We start from the raw sequence: 9,300 nt of genomic DNA, 5'->3' as shown, positions 1-9,300 counted from the left end.
AGGTAGGGGACTGCTTTAATAAATGACTGTGCATCCCTGCAAGGGAATACTACAAAGGCCTTTGATGGGCCACCATGCACAGCTTCTGAGTGGAGTGGAGTAGTTACAGTGAGGGCCCTGTGTGTGGGGGTCTATCTGTGTACAAGTGCAAATACACACATGTAGAAAATACAGAATTATGTGAGTACAGGATATTTCCAGAAGGATACATAAGAAGCTGTTGATGGTGACCTTCTCTGAGAAGAAAGGTGGGAACTGGAGGCTACTTATTTTTTACTATACATCCTTATGTATAGTTTGAATGTTTTTACACATGCATGTATTGTATTTACTGAATTTAAATATATATAAGTGTACATGCATGTGCACATACGTAAAATGGTAGCTAACATTCGTTGCGCTATTGTTATGTGATATGCCAGGTGCTCTATCCATTGCACCATACAATTTAACTTATTTAATCTTCAGGACAACCCTACGGTACAGGTTGTAGTGCTACCCTCATTTTACAGATGATGAAACTGAGGCATGGAAAGCTTAAACCATTAACTTGAGGTCACTTAGCTTGGAGTGGTGAAGGGAGGATTTTAACCTGGGCAGTCTGGCTCCAGGGTCTGAGCTCTTTACCTCTGTGCTAATGAAGAGGATAAGAACACATGAGCCCCCTGACCCTTCTCCCTCCCTCAGTGTCAGAGGGTGCCATCCTGCCTTCTAGCTAGTGCCCTTCACCAGGTCTCACCGGCTTGTTTCTGTCTTCATACCTCCCTCTCTGCCTGTAAATAAGCCAAATCCTTCTGCAGTCTAGAAAGCTTCGTGTGGCAGAGACAATGCTGTGTACTCACTAAGTGTGTCTCTGTCCGGGGCAACTGGCCAAACCGTATTTCCCAGCCCTCATGCATCTGGGGGCACTCGTATGCCTAAATCTCACTGACGGAATGTGAGCAGAAGCAAGGTGCCACTTCTGGACTGAGGCAGGTGAGAGCAGGTAAGCTCTGTGCACACACCTTCTCCTGTTTGTGCAGGTGTCCAAAGCAGAGAGGTTGCACGGCAGGGGCAGCCTGGCCCCTGAGTCCCTGCTTGTACGTACGGGGACCACGTGTGTGAGCTGCCAGGCCTTCACCAGGCGGTGATGCGAGCAAGGTGTTTGGTGTGCCAACTGTTGGGTCAAGCCACCGAGATGTAAGAATTTCTCTATTGCGTTGGGAGTCCTTGGGTGGTTCAGGAGGTTAACACACTCACTGCTAAGCAAAAGGTTGGAGGTCCAAGTCCACCAGAGGCTCCTTGGAAGAAAGGCCTGGTGATCCACTTCTAAAAAATCAGCCACTGGAAAACCTACGGAGCACAGTCTGCTTCGACACACGTGGGGTCACTCTGAGTCCGAGTCGACTCGCCAGCAACTGGTTTGGTTTCTTTCTACTGCATTAGCTAGCATCGGTTACCCTGTCCTCGGAGCCCAAGCTTCATCCCTGCCTTTCCTTTCCACTACCAAGTTCTTAAAAGCATTATGGACCCCAGGGATGTTGACTTCAGTGTTGTCCCGGGGATTTCCCACACCTTTCCTGGGCCTGCTCATCCGTGGTGACCTCGGGGATTTCCCACACCTTTCCTGGGCCTGCTCATCCACGGTGACCTCCCAGGGGGCTGAGTCAATGGTCTCTTCTCTGCTTGAGCAGCCTCTGACTGTTCGGCAGTCCTTGACTTTGAGAACTTCTCCTTGCTTTCTTGGACACTACTTTCCCCTCATCCCCTTCTTCCCCCTTGGGAGAGCTTTCTTAGTAGCTTTTCCCATTAAAAGGCTTGAACTTAGAGTCAGGTGGCCTTGATTTGTATCCTGGACAAGTCATGGAACCTCCTAGCTAAGCCTCACTCTGTCCACTCTGCAGGAGGAACAAGGGCTAGGTCTCAAAGCTGGCGTGAGGAGTGATGAGCCCAGCGCAGGGCCCAGCAAACATGTGGTCTCTTCCCTTCCCTTGTTGTTGTTGTTGTTCGGTGCTGTTGAGTTGGTTCCGACTCATAGCGACCCTATGCACAACAGAACGAAACACTGCCTGGTCCTGCGCCATCCTTACAATCGTTGTTATTCTTGAGCTCATTGTTGCAGCCACTGTGTCAGTCCGCCTCGTTGAGGGTCTTCCTCTTTTCCACTGACCCTGTACTCTGACAAGCATGATGTCCTTCTCCAGGGACTCATCCCTCCTGACAACATGTCCAAAGTATGTAAGACACAGTCTCACCATCCTTGCTTCTAAGGAGCATTCTGGTTGTACTTCTAAGACAGATTTGTTCATTCTTTTGGCAGTCCATGGTATATTCAATATTCTTCGCCAACACCACACACAATTCAAAGGTGTCAACTCTTCTTTGGTCTTCCTTATTCATTGTCCAGCTTTCACATGCATATGATGGGATTGAAAATACCATGGCTTGGGTGAGGCGCACCTTAGTCTTCAGGGTGACATCTTTGCTCTTCAACACTTTGAAGAGGTCCTTTGCAGCAGATTTACCCAATGCAATGCGTCTTTTGACTTCTTGACTGCTGCTTCCATGGCTGTTGATTGTGGATCCAAGCCAAATGAAATCCTTGACAACTTCAGTCTTTGTTTATCATGATGTTGCTCATTGGTCCAGTTGTGAGGAATTTTGTTTTCTTTATGTTGAGGTTTTTATTATGTTGAGGTGTAATCCATACTGAAGGCTGTGGTCTTTGATCTTCATTAGGAAGTGCTTCAAGTCCTCTTCACTTTCAGCAAGCAAGGCTGCATCATCTGCATAACGCAAGTTGTTAATGAGTTTTCCTCCAATCCTGATGCCCCATTCTTCTTCATATAGTCCAGCTTCTCAGATTATTTGTTCAGCATACAGATTAAATAGGTATGGTGAAAGAATACAACCTTGACGCACACCTTTCCTGACTAAACCAATCAGTATCCCCTTGTTCTGTCCAAACAACTGCCTCTTGATCTATGTAAAGGTTCCTCATGAGCACGATTAAGTGTTCTGGAATTCCCATTCTTCGTAGTGTTATCCATAGTTTGTTATGATCCACACAGTCGAATGCCTTTGCATAGTCAATAAAACATTATTCTCTGCATTTTCTTTCTCTCCCATACCTCCATGCATCCCTTCACTATTTCTTCTCTTCTTTCTCTTTCATTTCTCCTCTGAGGAATCTTAACTGCTCCCACAATTTCATTCATTTCCTGTGTAGACAATTGCCAAATCGCGAACTTTAGCCTAATATTTTTTCTCCCAGAGTTAGAATATTATTGCAAATGGCCCAATACATATGCAATGAATTTGTTAATTCACTTTGCATTGATTTATTCAGAACCTACTGTGGACAAGACCATGTGCTTAGTGCTGGAGAGATAATGGTAAACAACTGCAGACACACTCTCTGCCTGATGGGGCTTAGATTCCATCAAGGAAGTGAGATATTATTCAAATAATCTTGCAAATAAATATAAATTAGTGATTTTGACAAACATTTTCTTTGAAATTTAATAATTGGTGCTTTGACTTGGTCAGAAAGGATGCTTCTTGTGGAGGTAAAGATTAAACTGAGTTTCAGTGGAGGAGTGAATGTGGTCAAATGAGAGGCAAGAGCATTCCTGGCAGAAGTAACAGTATGGACAAACATCCCACGTTAGTAAGGAACGTGGCTGGAAGGAGGCGGTGAGCTGAGTTGAATGGGGTTCTAGGGGAAGAACTGAAGGGAGTGTAGTGGGTGATCAGGGTGGAGAGGGAATGTAGGAAATACTGCACTTTATTTCATAAGATCTAGTCTGTCTTTCATTTTGGACTACTGGGCACAAGGCTTGTATTTTTACTGGGCACAAGGCTGCCTGAAATAAAGACTGCATTTCCCAGCCTCCTTTTGCAGCTAGACATGGGCATGTGACTAAGTTCTAGCTAGTGGAATATGTATGTGCAGCTTGCAGGAAACGTCCTTAAAGGCAAGGGGCACAGGCTTCTTTGTCCATTATGCCTTCCTAATGGGTAGAGCTCGAACATCATGTCTAGAGCTGCAGCAGCCATTTTGGCCCATGAGGTAAAAATCCCACGTTAGGGATGGCAGAGTGACAACAGAGACCGCGTCTGGGTCTCTCAGGGCATGGATGTGCATTCCTTACCCTTGACCATTTATCTCTGTGCTCAAGAGAGAGAGATGCACTTCTCTCGTATTTCAGCCACCTCTTTGGGGGTTTCTGTAACTCATACAGAGGCAAATTCAGACCACGCCGGGTCTGTAGTCCACGCGAAGGTGTTTTGTTCTTATCCTAAGAGTTGTTAGTTGCTGTTGAGGTGGTTCTGACTCACAGTGAGCCCAGGAACAAGAAAACGAAACATTGTCCAGACCTGTGCCATGTTCGTGACTGTTGGTGTGCTCGTGTCTGCTGTTACAACCGCCGTGCGTTTTGGGTGTCTTCCAGCCTAGGGCGCTGACCTTCCGGCCCTATACTGGATGATATTCTGTTGTGATCCATAGTGTTCTCACTGACTAATTTTCAGAAGTAGATCATCAGGCCTTTCTTCCTAGCCTGTCTTAGTCTGGAAGCTCCACTAAAACCTGTCCACTGCAGGCAACTCTGTTGGTGTTTGAAATACTGGTGATGTAGCTCCCAGCATCACAGCAATGCAAAGCCACCACGGAACAACAAACTGACAGATGGGTGGTGGTACCCTAAGAGTGGTAAGTGTGGTCAGAGGGGCTGGGAAGTCATGCCAGCACCTATCACACGCTCCAGAGCAAATTTGCTACTGATTTTTTTCAAAGTTTCTTCTTGGTGTTTTTGTCTGTTCAATACCATCAACAGGAATTTATTGAGCATGTACTATAGGTTAGGAACTGCCCTCGGGCCTAGGGAGTAAAAATGAATACGACACGTTCCTGTTTTTGAGTCAGAGGCAGTCTAATGAGAATTACAGACAAGTAAATAATGACGACAATTCAATTGACAATCTTTACTGAGTGTCAAGGAGATAGTCAGTGATGGGTATCATACACGGGCAGGAACAACTCGGAATAGTGCGCTGGCCAGTCAGAATGGACACTGACACAAACAGCGGCCTGGCCACCCTGCTCAGTCCCAGACGAAGACCAGTCCAGCTGAGCCCACGTGTGTCATACTGCGTTGGACTCTGAGAAATGAGATACTGGCACACTCTCAAGGATCTCACAACCTTCTATTTGTGGAAAGAAAAGGGCTATGAAAACAATAGAAATAAAGTCTTATGGGTCCTGTGTTAGACATGGGACAGTGAGGTGAGAGGTGACATGGCCTACCTAGGTCGGGAAAGCTCAATAGGAGTCACAATGAAGTAAGGTATGGAGTATTAGGAGTAGAACAAGATGCCCTGGGAGCACCAAGGAGAGGGTGAGTCATTTGGTGCTACTGTGCGTGAGTGTGTGTGCCCTTGTACATGTGCTTAAGGAGGCGAAGGATGGATAGGGGAAGGCTTCACAGAGGAGGTGACTACTGACCAGAGCTTTGAGGGAAAGTTAAGAGTTCCCCAGTTGGACAAGGCAGAGCAGAGCTTTAAGGCAACAGGAACTGCATCTGAGAGGACACGGGGCACGAGAAAGCGTGGAGTGCAGAGGGACTTCTGAGAAGTTGGGGTGGCAAGTCGGAAGATCCAAGATGAGAAACGGCTTGAGACAAGGTTGTGGAGGGATGGGGGCCGTGCTGTAAAGACTCCAGTAGTCAGACCCAGGGCTTTCAATCGTGTTTTGCTGGTTGAGAGAAACCAGTGAGAATTTTGAACTAAAGAGAAATACAATCGACTCTGTGCTTATCTTTTTTTGGAACAAACTCCCCAAGTGTCCCTCTGCAGAGACAGGGTGAAAAATGAGGGTGCATCATTCGGTGGAGCTCCAAACAGGTGCTGAAGACAAGGCGGAGCTCTTATGGAGCCATTTCTAAGAGAAATCGCTCAGAATAAGGTGATCGAAGTGTTGTATATGCTTATAGTATTTGTTTGAAAGACGTGTGTGAATGTGTGTGCACGCAGGCATCTATCTATCTGTCTGCCTGTCTGTCTAACCTCGTATACATCTAAAACAATGTCTATAACGATACACAAGAAACGATTAACAGTTTGCACCTACAGAAGAAAATCACAGGCATAAGCTGGAAGGCAGGCTTGCTTTCCACTGCAAACCTTTTGTACTGATTGAAATTTTTTTTTTAACCATGCGCATGCATTATTTTTCCAATACTTTAAATAAATATGTATTAAAAATTTATTCTGCCTGAAATATGAGTGATGGATTGAAGAGAGGAGAGGCTTGGGGCAGAGCAAGCCCTCCCCAACCCCATTTCTTGATTAATGGCACCACCATCCACCCAGTTATTCCGTCTCAAACCTTGAAGTCATCTTCAACTCCCTCCACGTCTAATCAGTTATCAAGCCCTGCCTGTTCTTCCTCAGAAATCCCTTTCCTTTCAGACCCAGAATAGACGGAGAGATCAATGGGACCCAACTGCAAGGCCAGAGACAGACTAGACTATGTATAAATATTTAGTATGTGATAATGGTGACATTTCAAATCCTTGTTGGAAAGGATGGATTGTTCAATAAATGATGTTGGAAAAAAAATTAACTCCAACCCTTAGCTCAGTCATTCACTAAAATAAATTTCAGGTAAATTAAAGATGTGTATGTAAAAATGAAGTCACAAAGGCACTAGAAGAAAATATAGGCCAGTCTTTATAAAATACAGGGCTGCCCAGGGTCTTTCTAAGGATAATGTTGAAAGAAGATATTATAGAGACAAATCCTGATAGACCAGACAACGTAAAAACTACTGGTGCGTATTTTTTATATGTAAACACATAATAGAATATCAGAAGCAAATGTAAAACTGAAAAAAATACTTCAAAAATATGTCAGAAAAAAAGGGTTAGTAAGTTAATTTATAAAGAAAGCTTACAAAACCCTGAGCAAAACAAATTATGCCAATAGGCAAGTGGGAATAAGCTATTAACAAAAGAGAAAAACAAATGGTTAGTAAACGTGGAAAGAATGTTCAATGTTGCTATTTTTCAAAAGAAAACAGATTAAAACAGTGATAAGATTCCATGTTTTACCAGTTTTTTTTAAAAAAATAGAAGAATTCACTATACTGGTCAGAATTCTGGAGCCCTGGGGGTGCAGTGGTTGTGTTACGGCTGCTAACCTAAAGGTCAGCAGCTCGAATCCACCAGCAGCTCCTTGGAACCCTACGGGGCGCTTCTGCTCTGTCCCGTAGGGTTGCTATGAGTTGGAATCAACTCGATGGCAATGAAGGGTCAGCATTTTGGGAAGTGGAAAAAGAAGAGAGAGCATAAATCAGGTCAAATTCCACAGGGGAATTCGCCAGTGAATGCCAAAATCCTCAAAAATGTACATATCATGGAGCCACCTCTTTCATTTCATTTCGACCTGAGGAAGTAATTCAGGATATCACAATGATGTTTCCCAGTGTTGGAGACAACTTCAAAAATTTAGAAAACAAAACCCATCTATTCCCTGTGATAAAAGATTGATTTAAATAAATCATGGTGCATCCAAACAATGTAATATTATGTGGCCGGTGAAACTATCTGGGTTTAAAATTAGATTTGCACTCAAAAAGATGTTTATAATTTAGCAAAGTTAACGGTTGGTATTTAGAAGACAGTGTAAACAATGCAAAGCCTGTTATGTTTAGACAAACATCCGTGGATACGCAAAAGTCTAACATTTTCAGTAGTAGCTGTTTCTGGGTGGAGAGATTATAGACGATTTTTATGTTCTTAAAAATAACTATTTTTTAAAAATAGCATAGTAAATATCAATTCCTGTAAAAACAATGAAAAGACTAAAGACAGATGTGCCCTTTGTCTCAGGAATGATAGGAATTCACTAGAAAGAACCAATTAGAGGTGTGAGAATGGACGGTGGTGCATTACATCTAGTGATGAGAACTGGAAACAACCAAAAACAGGAGATATTTTATTAAATATGGGGTAAACATAAAAACCAAGGCATAGAAGAATATTTGTTAGACTGGAAAACAATATTCGCAAGAATAAGGAAGGCAAAGTTGGATGGGAAACCATATGCAAAATGGCATACTCTTGTTGGAAAGATGCAGAAAATATTAGAAAACTAAACACCACAATATTGTTGTGGTTATTTCTGGGCGCCTGAGGAACAGGCAAGCTTTTGTTGGACACTTTTGCATTTTTTTAAGTGTTTTATATCCCACATGTATTACTTTTCAAATTAAGGTAAAGATTAAAACACCAAAAGTAAGATGAAAAGTCAAATGACAAAACTGGGAAAATATTACAATACACGTGATATTCAAATTTTTAAAGACATATTTAATCTAGAAAGAGCTCTTACAAATCAAGAAAAAAAATGCGAACATTTCAATAGAAAGATTCGCCGTGGGCTACATAAAAGCAATTAACAATCCTTCAGTTAACATATGAAGAAATACCGAATACCCCAGTCATAAAAGGAATGTAACTCAAACATTCCCTTTAGGGAAAGTTTTACTCTTCAAATTGGATTTAGTTTTTCAGAAATTGATAATCACAGTGTTGCTGAGAGCATAAATCGTTCGGCTTTTTCTGGAGAGCAGTTTGGCAAAACCTTGAAAATGTTAATTCTTTGTGACCCGGGAGTTCAATTTCTAGGAATATATCCTGAGGAAACAGCTAGGAATGTGCAGAAAATTTATAGTCGAGAAAGCTCTTCGTAGCCTTACGTATGATAGTGAAAAATCAGGAAAAATCCCACATCAGCATTAGGTTGGGCCCAGGTGGCCATCACAGTACAGGCCCACAGTCTGATAGTCCTAACTCTGAAATCCACAAAGACCTGAGAGTAGGCAGACTCTACACGTTTGTGGCAAGTTCATTGGCGGTAAAAATCTGATCTGAGCTGAAGGGAAGCTTTTTTACAGTCACCGTTTATCTCACTTAGTGTGAATTCTCGAATGTTTTCTTGCCCAGATACCGCATTTGCTCATAGGCTGCTGCCCAGGTCCTACCGTAGGTGCTTTATAACTGCTGTTCTGTCGTTTCGTACCTTGTCTTACTCTGACACACGTGCGGTCACCATGAGCTGGAGTTGACTTGACAGCAACTGGTCTCAGAGTCCCTGTGTGGTACAAACAGCATACTTGGCTGCTAACTGAAACATTGGCTATTTGAGTCCGCTCAGAGGTGCCTCGGAATAAAGGCCTGGTGATGTACTTCTGAAAAGCAGCTATTGAAAACCCTATGCAGCATGGTTCTACTGTGATATACTTGGGGCCACCACGAG

The sequence above is a fragment of the Loxodonta africana genome, chromosome 16, assembly GCF_030014295.1.
Source record: "Loxodonta africana isolate mLoxAfr1 chromosome 16, mLoxAfr1.hap2, whole genome shotgun sequence".
Lineage (NCBI taxonomy): Eukaryota > Metazoa > Chordata > Mammalia > Proboscidea > Elephantidae > Loxodonta > Loxodonta africana.
The sequence above is the reverse complement of the archived record's forward strand: the minus strand, read 5'-3'. Positions refer to the sequence as shown.